Source organism: Uranotaenia lowii, chromosome 2, assembly GCF_029784155.1.
Source record: "Uranotaenia lowii strain MFRU-FL chromosome 2, ASM2978415v1, whole genome shotgun sequence".
Taxonomy (NCBI): Eukaryota; Metazoa; Arthropoda; class Insecta; order Diptera; family Culicidae; genus Uranotaenia; species Uranotaenia lowii.
The window spans coordinates 166,301,990-166,316,532 of NC_073692.1; the positions used below are offsets into that span (position 1 = coordinate 166,301,990).

The 14,543-nt window shown below is 35.8% G+C and overlaps 1 protein-coding gene across 3 annotated transcripts in view; it reads right to left on the reverse strand.

The window, feature by feature from the left end:
- Nucleotides 1-14,543, reverse strand: part of LOC129745155 (protein naked cuticle homolog) — a 503,284-nt gene that overhangs the window by 334,390 nt on the left and 154,351 nt on the right. The gene's annotated exons all lie outside the window — the stretch shown is intronic.

Here is a 14,543-nt window from a genome sequence, read left to right on the forward strand (position 1 = left end):
ACGAGTGGAATCATTTGATGACTAATATGTACAGTTTTGATTGAACTCAACTGTACTTCAGTAATAATACGTGCTTACAGCAAAAATAATCTTCCCTTTAAATTCTGACCTACATCATCACTTCAGAAAGCTGATTTTCACGACTTTGTTTATCCTGTACTGCATACGACCCCATCAATTATTATTTTTATTATTGTTATTATTTATTCCGATTATGTAACGTAAGATTCAATCTTATAATTTTTTACAAAGTGTTTTTTATGTGATTTGCTAGTTTTATATTTTTTCTAAACTTCTACTGTCTTCGTAAAGATAATGCCATTCTTAATCTGCAAACCCTGCCAATAAACCCTTCTTGAACACTGATTTAGTTTTGATTGACTTGATATGGAAAGGAAAAACGCTCCAATTTTCGATATAGGTTGTTCCAGAAATTATAAACACACCCAACTATAATGGTCATTTTGAATCGAATTTTTTTCGAAGTCTACTGGCTGCGTCCTTTTGCTTACATATTTTGTAGGTGATAACACCAAAAAAAAATATTTAATTTGTGATTACATTTCAAAATGCGTGGTCTACCCCTGAAAGAGAAAAAGTATCGTGCACAAGTGGTGTACTGTGAGTGGAATCTTATTGAGAAAATTTTCCAAAAAAGAGGATGTACGGACAGCTATTTAAATATGGTGAATATTGTACATTTGAAGATAAAGATGAAGAAGTGGTCGAATATCTGGTCCTGTAAGTCCTGCTACCGGAAAAAAGGTCAGGGATGCCTACAAAAAGAAACCATCGGCTTCCGTTCGGGATGTTGCGAAAAAAGTCGGGACCTCGACGTCTAACGTGATGCGTGCTAAAGAGCAACTTGGGATCAAAGCGTACTGAAAGCAGAAAAAACCTTAAAGGAAGCCAAATAAAGCCGCTTCTGTAAAACCGAGAGCCCAGAAACTGTATGACTCAATATTTTGCAAAAGTTCTGGGTGCATTATCATGGACGATGAAACGTAGGTGAAATTGGACTATAAAACCCTTCCTAGACCACAATACTTCACTGTACATAAGGACAAGGATATCCTCGAGATGGAGAAGGCATTTTCACCGAAAAATTTGGCAAGAAGTTGATGGTGTGGCAGACAATTTGCGAGTGCAACAAAATATCTATCCCGTACGTCACATCGTTAACAATTAACACCCAAAACTACATATATCAGGAATACCTCCAGGAGCGTTTATTGCCGATGATCAAACAACATGATGGACCCGTCCTATTTTGGTCCGATTTGGCATCGTGTCATTACGCCAAAGTAACACTAGGGTGTAACAAAAGCCAAAACGTCTGTTTTGTGCCAAAAAACATGAATTTGCCAAATTTACCCAAAGCACGGCCACTTTCGAAGGTGTGAGGTGAGACGTGACAAAATCTTGATAAGATAAATACATATCGGACACACGAATTTAGTGCAACAAGGAGCCTATTCATTGACCTTTCCGAAGCATCATGGTAATGAAAATCTCCATAGATAAATAGGGGAATGTCGTTGTCAAGTTTAGCTTTATAAGCGAAACGTATATTCTACCACACTGTGTAGCTATCTAACGATCTCAAGAGGAAGTTCTGATCAAAATAATTCTACCCAATTTTTTTTAGCATGGTCATAATTTTTTTTCCATTAAAATTAAGAATGGGGGTCGTTATGGAGATGGTCAATCTATTGATGAAGATAGCTTTTGTTTTTTCAGGATTGATAGGCAGCAGGTTATCAGTTGCCCATTTATGAATTTTGGCTAGATTATGATTAATTTTAGGGCCCAATCCCTGTAAATAATATAAACCATCGGAGAATAAATATATCTGAACATCATCGGCAAATAAATGAACTGAACAGAAATCCAGAACTGAATGATACACAGCAAAAAATTTCTAAAAGTATACGGAATCTGAAACACGAATAGTCTAATTTTGTACAAGTGTAAATCGAAGACGATGTAATTTTCAACTCCTTTTGATGCAATTTTAGTCTTTTTTCAAAAAGTGAATAAAAATACATTGTTTTGCTATAATTTTACATTCCGTGATGCAAAAATCAAGCGGTCAATGAATTTTATATCACAAACAGTGTAAAATTGTATGTTTGATTTAAAATTAAATGGAAATGTGCAACTTGTGTGGCGCGCGTCGGATACAAAGTAAACAAGTAAGGAAATTATTCGAAAACGAGTCGTAGTCTAGCATTTCCAGAATCCTTCAAAAGCTGGTAGGTTCATAATAATCTCATATTGAAAAAAAAAAAGAATGCTGTTGAAATTAATCAGTTTTCTCTCCATTGCAGCAAGATCAGACTTTTTGCAGCGGCAGTGATTTTTCGGGGAAATTTTCGTCAGGCGGAGGTGACGCTGACCGAAAAATAATGGTGTTCTGGGACTAATCGAGGATCCTGGTGACGGCCATCTGTACAACATCACCGTGCAGGGAATCATCGGATGAAACAAAAATTCTAGGCTGACGTTGTTCGGGATGGTGTATATCTTTTACGGTTATATTTGAAAATATATGCGAAAAAAAAATTTTAAAAGAAGCGTATTCATTCATAGACAACAGCAAAACCTGAATATTTAGCAAAGATTTTTAATATTTACGATAATAAATTTAAAAATTTACATCCCTGTGTATTTTTACACGACGGCTTTTGTGATTCGATCTCGTGCATTGATTTCGATCTAAATTTACACGACTCAAAAATTACGTCCTTGAAAAAAATACACCGTGATAGAAATTTACATTAAAATCGATGTTCCGTTTTCGTGCATCGTTTTCGATCTAAATTTACACGAATTTTTCTTGCTGTGTATAACATAAATAAAAAAGGAAAACAAATTGGACCTAAGATAGATCCTTGAGGAACGCCAGAATCAATTGCGAAGAAGTCAGAAAACAAGCCATTGTAGAAAAAGGACTGGAACGCCCTTTTAAGTATGAATTATTCATATCTGCGGCTGATTTGAAAAAATATACTTAAGTTGCAGTTTTTGAACAAGTTTAGTATGTGCCACTCTATCGAAAAATCCAGCAGGAGAAGTAGTTCACTTTGTTTTTTAATCTAAAGCGGTGCTATATAATTGTGAATTTTCATCAAAACAGTTTCAGTAATATGACTAGGCCTGAAACCAGATTGGATTATGTGAAGAAAGTTAGGATGGTTAATATGGTAACAGAATTGTAGTTTCAAAGCTTAGTTCTTTTAGAAATGGGACTCTTTCTTTCGCTAATAGCTCATTTACTATTAATCGGACATTAAAAATTTTGACAGCATTTTGCTGCCTGTAAAAAGTAATATAAGACCTTTTTTTTCAAAATTTAAAATTCACGCGTTTTTTGAGATATTTACGATGCAAGAGAACATGAAAAAAAATATTTTGCACGTTTCCTTAAAAATCCGTCATTATGAAACTGATAACTGACAAAACCGTTGTTTATTCAAAGAATTACTGTGGTTGAGTAGTAGAAAAGTATGCAAACATTGTCAAAAATGTCCACAAAGTTCGAATCAAGCATTGGAGTGAAGCACTGGATCTGTAAATACGGTTATGGGTCATCAGGGAAGTCAAGTTTCATGCCAGCATTTTTTATTTTGAATAAGCGATCGCTGAAATTCCCAAAAAAACTTTTCTCCGATAAGTTCAAAATGTTGCCTAGCTTTGAGTCATTCAAACCTTACCTCAAAAAACAATTGTTTTGCTAGTTTCAGAGCTCGAAAGCTGTATAGCCGGTACTGAGGCAATGAGATAGGTGATTTCTGATGGACGACAAAACTCACGGAAGACCATATTCCAGACAAACTTCAGCGGTTGCATCATGTATAACATTTCTGTTCGTGGCAAAGTTCTTAGCATAATAAAGAATGTATTTGTTGGTTGTTTTGTTTAAAATATAACGATTTGCCAAGATTCTGCTCCTGTGAAAAAACAATAAATTTCAAAATGAATACTTAAGTTTTCACTGTTTTTCAAAGCCTAAAAAGAGTAATCTTTTATGAACTCTTCGTAACCTACGATCTTTACTAATCGATCATACTTTAAGCACTGGATTGGAAACTTGGAACATGGAACTGCCGATCTCTAAATTTCGTGGGCAGTACCCACGTGCTCTCCAACGAATTGAAGAACCGCAAATTCGACATCGTAGCGCTGCAGGAGGTATGCTGGAAGGGCTCCACGGTACGAACGTATCTAGATGGTCGTGCCATCTACCAGAGTTGCGGCAACACACACGAGCTTGGAACAGCTTTTATAGTGATGGGAAAGATGCAAAAGCGCGTGATCGGGTGGTGGCCGATCAACTCACGAATGTGCCGGTTGAGAATCAAGGGCCGGTTCTTCAACATCAGCATCATCAACGTGCACAGCCCTCACCTCGGAAGTACCGGTGACGACAAAGACGAATTCCACGCGCAGCTGGAGCGTGAATACGACCGTTGCCCAAAACATGATATCAAAGTAGAGGAGCAACTCCCAACGATGAGTGAAGTTAAGGAAGCCATTCGCCAGCTGAATAGAAACAAGTCGGCTGGGAAGGATGGCATCGCAGCTGAACTCATCAAAATGGGCCCGGACAAGTTGGCCGTTTGCCTACACCGGTTGATAGTCCGGATCTGGGACATAGAACAGCTACCGGAGGAGTGGAAGGAGGGGGTAATATGCCCCATATACAAGAAGGGCGCTCTGCCGCCTAACGTCACTAGCAAACAGATTCGTGGGAAGTCATCAGGCTGGCTTCATGGAGGGAAGGTCAACGACGGACCAGATATTCACTTTACGGCAAATCCTCCAAAAATGCCGGGAACACCAAGTCCCTACGCACCATCTATTCATCGACTTCAAAGCCGCATACGACACGATCGACCGTAACGAGCTATGGAAAATCATGGACGAGAACGGCTTTTCCGGGAAGCTGATCAGATTGATCAAGGCGACGATGGATGGAACGCAGTGCTGTTTGTGGATTTCGGGTGAATTGTCGAGTTCATTCGAATCGCGCAGGGGGCTTCGACAAGTGATGGTCTATTCTGCATGATGTTCAACGAGCGATGGGCGAAATGCGGGGCACGATTTTCAACAGATTCAGTCAACTTATCTGCTTTGCCAATGACATCGATATAGTCGGCAGATCATCTGCGGCGGTAGAGGAGATCTACCGCAAACTGAAACGCGAAGCAGGAAGGATTGGGTTGATGATTAATACGTCCAAGACGAAGTACATGCTGGCCTGCGGATCTGAGACCGACCGAACCCGCTTGTCCAGTAATAACAAAGTAACGATCGACGGCGACGAGCTGGAGATAGTCGAAGACTTTGCCTATCTCGGCTCACTGGTGACCGCAGACAATGACACCAGCCGTGAGATCCGGAAGCGAATTATCAGCGGAAGTCGCGCCTACTATGGACTCCACAAGCAACTGCGGTCGAGAAGACTTAGCCCTCGCACGAAGTGTAACCTGTAGGTATATGACAATCATTAGACCGGTTGTTCTCTACGGGCACGAGACATGGATATTGCTCGAGGAGGACACTAGACAATGCGTACACTAGGAGTATTTGAGCGAACCATCTTTGGCGGCGTACAGGAGAACGGAGTGTGGAGGCGGAGGATGGTGAAGGCTGGCCGGATACGCTGGGTGGGACATGTTGCGAGAATGCCGGACGACTGTCCTGCAAAACAGGTAGTCGCTACGAATCCGGTAGGAACAAGACGAGCGGGGGCGCAACGAGCGAGGTGGTTAGACCAAGTGGAGCGTGATCTGGCGAACGTGGAGTGCCCGAGAAATTGGAGAACGGTTGCTATGGGCCGAGTGAATTTTTGGAATTATGTTCGTCAAGTTATGTCGTGAGACGGAATACTATGTAAATAAATAAATAATAATGTTAGAACTTATAAAAATTGGCACACTCAAATGTAAAAAATGTATTCTTTCTGATTTTGAATTCAAGATCAGAGTGAAAATAAAACTATTGTAAACGTTAAAATTATATTATCAGATATTTCTTTAGCCAAAGTCTCTAAAATTATTTACAGACTCTGAAAACATGTTGTGTGAATATAAAAAGTTAATTCAAGTATGAAATATAAATTCAAACAAAAATTTCAACAAAAATTGAGAGTTTTTATCGCCATTTTTAAGAAAAGGATTTTATAACCCTTTGATTTGAAGTTGCTGTGAATCAGAATTTGATTTTAAAATATTGTAAATGATCTATTTTTATTTGATCAGAGCTTAAGCATCTATGTTTTGGAAAATATTATGAAATTTAAATTGAAAATAAGATAAAATTCAGAGTAGAAAACGAAATGTTTTTAAGGTGACAGATATTGAAAAACAGTAAGATGTAATTTGGGATTTGTTATATAAAAATTTTTGGAGCATAGAAAAATCGCAAAATTTCATATCATTGCAAACAGAGAGGTGCCTATGTCTGCAAATTTGGTTTACGGTGAAGAATACTTCTAACATGATTTTGGCGAAAAATGAAAGACAATTGACTAATACTACGTTAAATGGTCACGCAATTCAAGAAAACATTCTTTGGCGTACTTATCTTGGGGTTAATCGAAAATGGAAACACAAATTTCTTCGTAAATTTTTGCCCCTAGATGAAGTCACCATCATTAAAATGTCATCGAATATAAGTAAGTGTGATGAAAAGGGTGAATTCAGACAATTTGGATTGATGAAAAAAAAAACTGCGAATGACAAACAACGCATTAATACACGTTCAATATGATGGAAGCATAGGGAGTGAAAAAATAACATCTTATATAGCCTACAATTTGGTTTTAAAGCTGGGTCTAGTACGCTTATTGCATTGTGTGAATTGATACATTCGATAATTGAAAATAAAGACACAAAAAAAATTGTAGGAGGATTATTTCTGGACTTAAAAAAAGCCTTTGACACGCTTGATCATGACGTTTTTCTCAGAAAACTGGATCGCTATGGAATAAGAGGAGTTGCTAATAACATCATTCGTAGCTACCTTACAGGACGGAAACAGTATGTTTCTATTGATAAAATAAATAGCTCGTTGGGACAAATAGAAGTGGGTGTGCCTCAAGGTAGTAACATTGGGCCACTACTTTGTCTACTTTATATCAATGACTTCTGCAACATGCCATTACAAGGTATCCCCAGATTATTTGCAGCTGACACAGCATTATTTTATCCAGAGAATTGTCCCAATGTCATAATCGGAAAAATGCAAAAAGATCTAGAGATTCTTAGTAAATACTTAAATAGCAATCTGCTGACCCTAAACCTTTCCAAGACTAAATACATGATATTTTGTTCAGCAAGAAGGAGAATTTATAGCAACAATGACCTTTTCTTTGATAATACCATATTCGAAAAAATGGATAACTTTAAATATCTGGGGCTCACGCTTGATGAAACACTTACGAGGAGTATCCATGTGAATAACCTTATAAAGAAAACATCGTCCTTTAGTGATATTCTTTGGCGAGTTAGAAGTTTTTTGCCACGTCAAGTTTTAATTAAATTTTATTTTGCTTTCATTCACTCTCAGTTGAAGTATCTTAACGCGGTAAAGGGACGCGGTATGACTCAAATACAACTCACAATATTTTACCTTTAACCCACTTGTGTAGTATTCAAACATTATTGTATGTCTTTCACAATTTAAACTCATTAGACGACACAAGAAATTTATTGTTCAACTCGGGAACTCGTTCTCGCCACACTCGTCAATCACATCATTTATTCCGAAGCCGTTGTTTAACATCTTTTGGTCAACGCAGAATTTCTTACATTGGACCTGCTTCTTTCAATTGTCTTCCAGAAGTTGTCAAAAATGCTAACAACCGCAACATTTTTAAATCGAAAGTGATACGTCATCTCGAAGAACTTCAGTTATAAATCTAATCATCACGCCAGTATTTTTTTTTATTCTTTTATTTTTTTACACTTAACACATACACATTAACTGTAAAAAAATGAAAGTAACGTTAACATTTTTGTAAATATTTATTTCTAGTTAGTATATTAGCTATATCAATTAATTTTTAATTTGTTTTTTTTTGTGTTTATTATTTTTAAGTTCTTTTTTTTTTTTTGATTATAGTCGTTCTAACATCTATATGTCACTCGCGACTCATATCAACGATGAAGTTGGCGGTCAAGTCTTTGGAAGACTTATCCGATGCAACTGTGATCGATGTTTACTCTTGGGATCGAACTTACGGACATCGGCTCAGAAAGCAACTGACTTGCCAACTGAGCTATATCACAAGTTTCCGGAGTATTTTTTTTTAAATATGGATCTCTTCAAAGGAATACTCTTTCCACTGAGATTCTTTCTTAGTTTAGTTTAGTTTACTTGTCCAGCTTTATTCCCTCGCTTTAAGAAAAAAAAATGTTTGTCAAGGTTCTCAGCATGAATAAATTTTGCTCGCATTATTTTTTTTTTGTTTGCTGCCTGACATGCTGAGAACAGAAAGCGTCCATTACTAGGGGGCTCACATGAGCTTTTTGGTGTGGGGGAGTGTGGTAGGCTGCTTTATATGTCTTTAAAAAAACTGTTTGAAGGTTGATAATTTAATAAGTACAGACCCCGTTCGATTTTGGCAACATTCGATTTTGGCAACATCCGAGCAAAATCCGTTCGTTTTTGGCAACATACAAAAAAGATGGTTTTTTTTGTCACTTTTTTATTTTTTATTTTCATTTGAAATTAATCAAAATTCATGTAAAACGTAAAATAAGCATGACATTTTTCAATTAGGCTTAATTAAAATAGTTTTAAACAGTTATAACATTAATTTTTCCATGTTTTACTGCTTAAAACTAATATAATTGAGCCAAATTGAAAAATTTTATGCTAATATAAGGTTTTAAATCAATTTTGACTAATTTGAAATGAAAATCAAAAATAAAAAACAACATTCGCTTTTGCAACATTCGATTTTGGCAACATAAAATTTACGGGCGTGTTGCCAAAAACGAACGGGGTCTGTATTTACAACTTTCTTTTTGATTGAGTTCTGTTCTGCCGTGATATGCTGAAGTGACTTATATGCCATTTTAAGCTTTCGCCGATAAGAGTGTTTTTCTCTTTTTCCTCATTCTCAAGTTCTCCGAAACATTTCAAATGTTATCTTTATACAGTATCACATTTCATGAATAGTCCCGGAGAAGTAGAAAATGGGGAAAAATGAAAAAAAAACTCTCTTATTGGCGATAACAATAAATGGCATTTACGTCACTTCGGCATATCATGGCAGTATTAGGGGCCACTTTATAAAATTTGATAGAAATGTTACGGAAATAGTTCGAAATCTGGCCGATTCTTCCCATTTTGCGGAACCAATCCAGTTTCATGGAAATAAATAATCATTAATCTATTAACTTGATCATAACTTTTGTGAAATTCATAGGCTTAACAAAGTTTTCTGGGTCAGCAAGTATTTCATAAAATTTTATAAATGAATCAAGCCGGTCTTCGTTCCTTACCAAAATAATCATTTCAATAGAATCAGGTTTCTTATAATAAAAAAAAACAAAAAAAGTTACGAAAATGGAGCTGAAAATGATTGACTTTTGGTCTCATCTTAACGCTTATTTAAAATTATTGAAGTGACTTACCAGAAATGTAGATAATTATAGTTAGCAAATTTGGCTTACCTGAAAATTAAATAAAAATACATTAGTTATAAATAACAGTTCAATAGATTTTTTGTTTGATTATACGATTTTGATATGATTATAATCTTCTTATTTGAATTTTTTTTAAGTGTTTAACTTGGGATAGCACATCACGAATAGGCCCTTAAAAATGTATAATCCATATCATATAATATTTCAATACAATATTTTAGCTTAACCATTTTTTCAAAAACCATATCCTTGAAAAACTTGCGACTTTATTTGATGTATGGCTCAAATTTGAAAAATTTTATAAGAAGCAATTTAGGTCAACTTTTTGAAAATTCGAATTAAGTTAGAACTAACCAATCCGATGGTTTTCGAACTGGCAGGGTAAGATGGTCCTTGAGCTAGTATTCTGCGTACGTTCATGAATCAGTTATTCTTTTGGTTCAATTCAGCTTTCGAGGCTTTGTAAATTTTATGTAAAAATTATTAGCTGACGATTCTTAGGAACACCATTAATTAGAAATGATTCTTGCTTTTCAAGTTAAAGCTTTATGCCTATATGAGTACAACACGCAAAAAACAAGCCAAAGTCACTAATGCTCTGTCAAGTTTAAATTGCTGGATCTGTGGCGAACTGGAACTTGGCGATGAAAACAAATTATTTAGTCCTATCCAAACTTTTATTCGCTGCCAGCGATTTCCAGCAGCAGCACATTTCCAGAGACCGACAGCTGTAATGGGATCAAAACAAGTACTTCCTCGGCATCTTTGCTCTCGTTGGCTGTCAGCATCCTTGCCATTCCAGCTCCATTCAAATTTATCACCGAATTTCCATCTGTATATGGAAGCAGGAGCCTCTAGCTTGCTAAATAGGTACCTACGACTCCCATGAAGTTTGATTAACTTTGCCAAAGTTATTGCGCGCACCTTTTGCCCCATTATGGTTGAAATGGGAATGTTGCTGAATCCTCCTCGACTCACCTGTAGATTGCGCTTCCAACAATAACAACCAAAATCTAATTATGTACCTGCCCACCACAACGAACACTCCTTGAGCCCAATCCACCTGGCCCTGTTCTCCATCTTGATCAACAACTTCGGAAGAAGCCTATCGCGCCAAGCCAGGCAGGGATAATATTTCTTTCATTTTCCTAATTGAAGGCGGGGAAAACGGCCACCGTGATTTAGTTATTTTGTCAAGAATTATGTACATAACAGGTTTAATTGCAGCCAACAAACAAATCGAAAAGTAAACACGTGTCACAAGGAGAAAATTCCATCTTCATTACTACAATTTGACAAAAAAATGTCAGTGATATTTAGATTCAGCTGTCAATTTTGTGCAAATATCGAACATGAACATAAGAGTTTTTGTTAAAAGTTTTAAACTCATTTTATTGAAATTTTTATTTTTTTTTATTTACAAAAGGTTTTATTAAGGCCTTTTACTTATAAATTGTTTATGTGCCGGGAGTATTATTGATATTGCTCAATGTTTTTTTTTATGAATCCACATATTTAATGAACATTTTGAGCGAATCAAATAAATATCTATTGTGAAATCTACGCACCATTATCATTTGTGAATTACATTTGATTGCGTAGATGGAAAGAAATGATATTTTCAGTAGTATTAGTCGGTGTTGTTTTGTCGGAGACAAATCTGTCAAGTGGTTTTTTAGATAGCTTCCGAAAAAGATGTGGATTTACCGAGGTAAGATTGATCACTTTTTTCAATATTTTTCAATTTTTTTTTTCTGTAAAGGGGAATGTGGCATGTTTCAAATTTTTAAAACCTGTACTGGTCTCCTATTAACTCATAACGTGGTTGGAGAAAATTATTTGACTAATTTAAATTTGATTTTAAAATCGATTTAGTCTTTGTTTAGAATTTGGTACTTGGGGTAACATTGATCAGTCTACATTTTGACAATTTGAACGAGTTTTCTCGATCATAAAGGATACAAAACACCTTCATAACATTAACAAATGCTAGTTCATCAATTGCTAAGGCAGTTCGGAACAAACCCAAATGATTTAAAATAGATTACGAAACTCTACAAAATAAACACAACACTTTCGGTGGCTCAAAGATACTAAATTTGTAACTTTTGATCCATTTAATTCTGAAATAAACATCTCGGTGTTTCTTGGTTAAGATTTATTTGTGGTCTAAAAAAAATCATCGCGGTCCTTAATGTGTTAAAGTCTATCAACAATTGAAAACGAAAGATGGATAACGATGCTGCATAAAATGAAGGGGCCTTTTTTTATCATAACTCCTAAAATTTTTAACTACAAGAACAAATAAAATTTTGTCTTCATTCAATTCTCTTGACTCTCGCTTTAATCCCCTTCAATTTTTTTCTTCAAACTTTACCATTTAATAGTATTTCTAGCCTTTTGTCCTAGACTGGCTTATTCTTCGAATATGTCTCTATTTTTTAAATATCGAAAATTTTCTTCAAAATACAATAAATGCCTTTGAAAAACAGATATTTTAAGATTTTGAAATTACATTTTTACTTTCATTTGAAATTTTCAGAAACAAACCAAGTTTTTCCGAATTTGAAACTCAACTTATAGGTTTTTAAACTAAGAAAAAAAAAGATTGATGATTATGTGGAAAAATTTCATTTTGAACAAAGTTACCCCGGTGATCAATGTAACCCCGTTTTTAACGAACACAAACACATACAGGATCTCAATGTAATTTGATGTTTCCTCGAAAAGATTCCTTTTTTCTTAACTCTAAGCGTTCATCTTTCGAGGGTATGATGGCTAGCAACTTACAAATGCTAAACCCACCAATCCACATAAAGTGTACGTACTATGTATGCTGTGACCGGGATTCGATCTCATACCCACTGGCATAGAAGACTTGAAGGCTATCATCTACGCCACGGGATGCGGCACGCCTACGGTTCTAATGCCATCTTTTGCAACTCTGAAAACCACATTTTTTCAAATCCCAGGTTCTTTAGAGTATTTTTATAGAGCCTGCCTTTCAAAATAACCCAGAATTTAACTTTCAAATGGAGTTTCGTTGAATTTGGAAGATTTTTCTATATTGAATGTTGTGAGTCTACTTGGTTGAATAATTCTACTGACTCAAAGCAATCGATAGATTCTTTTTTATTCAACCATGAAAGATTTTTCTATTTCTGCAAAAATCAACACCTTTTGGCTCCTTATTACTGTATATAAGTTTTCACACAATAGTATGATGCCAGAAGAAACCGTATCAGAGTATCAACTTCGTATGGCTTATGAAAGGTAAGCTTGTGCTTTTTGAGGAAATCCTCCTCGATCATTTGGCCGTTAACTGGGGAGATTTTATTAATGACTTATTTAAATTGCCACACCCACAGATAATGAATAATAAGTAGCATATGTACATGTACATTTTTTTTTGAAACATTGCAAGAATAAATATATACAAATCAGAATCTACTCCAATAATGACCTTCCTTGAAGGTGGACTTATCGGCATAAGATTCTATGCCGGACCGGCACTAACAACCTCTTTTATCGCTGGCTTTGTCATTTACCGGCAATAGAAAACAGGTTCTCTTTACCCATTCCCATAAAAAAGAAAGAAGTATAAAAAAAACCGAGGCCCAACGGCAGACGTTCTTTTGTGATCATGCTGGACTGAAGGACTATGACAAAAAATTAAAATTAGGCTAGAGGGCATGTTGATGAAAAGCTCCCATAAATTGTCCTCTAGCCTTAAATTTCAACACCTATCAAGCTTTCTTCTATCGGCGCACTTATGCCAGTCTAGCCACCTTTCTTTCATATTATAAAAAATAGTATTTCTCTCTTGAATTCCATCCCGCCGAACATGCCATCTGAAATTTCGACTCAAAAATATACGGCGAAAAAATCTTCTAGCAAACCGATTTATCGTGAAATATTCAAATGATTAAACAACCAGGAAAAAGCTTTTAGATTTTTACGCTTTCGTGAGGTGAATCAAATCAATTGATGTTCTTAAATAAAATTTAAGATTTGCAAAATACAACTCGTTTATCTTGTTTCCGAAGTGTCTAGTTCATATATGATTCCTGTCTGCCTCCAAAACTCCCTTTCGTTCAAAAAGATTCACAGGTACCGTTAACTGGGGGAACTTTTAACACCGGAGTAACATTGATCAACATGAATTTTTTGCAGATAATCGTCAATAACCAAGTCTGTAGTTAAAATATCTAAAAACTGTTTTCTACGATTGTAAGCCAATAAATTGAGTTTAAAATAGGATAAATTTTGTTTGTTGTTGGAGATTTTTTTTATATTACTGAAAATGTAGTTTTTAAAGGACTTGGTAGGCAGTGAGCGATCAGAGCTAACACGTTTTTTTGACGGCGGAAAACTGTAGAATTTAAAATGTTTCAAAATGTAAATTATTTTAAGAATTTTGTGTAGTTAGTGCTTAAAAAAAAGTGTTTCATAGGAAGTGATTAGGTGACTGCAGTTTGAACAGGATACCATCGTTAACCTCCCCTTAAAGTTGGAGAAGCATCGATTCAAGGTTGCCTACCACAGGACAGCGATTGAGTTCCCCAGATCCCTTGTACATCGGCGGAGATCGACGTTTAATAATTCTTTGGTGAGTCCGTTTCTTTGGGGCTTTAAGTAGGGGAGAGTGGGGATACTTGAACCCCTTTTCTTATTTTCACCATATCTTTTTGGAAAAATTTAGCAACTCGCCGTCTTTGACATTTTCTGACAGCTTTTAACTTCAAGTTACTATGCTCCAAAAATTAGAACGATACTTGAACCCGTTTATGAACTAGAAGCATTTTCGTGGGAGTACAAAAATTGCTATTTTTCTGAAGTTAGGGGAGACTTGAACCCCTATTGAAGGAGACTTGATCTTTT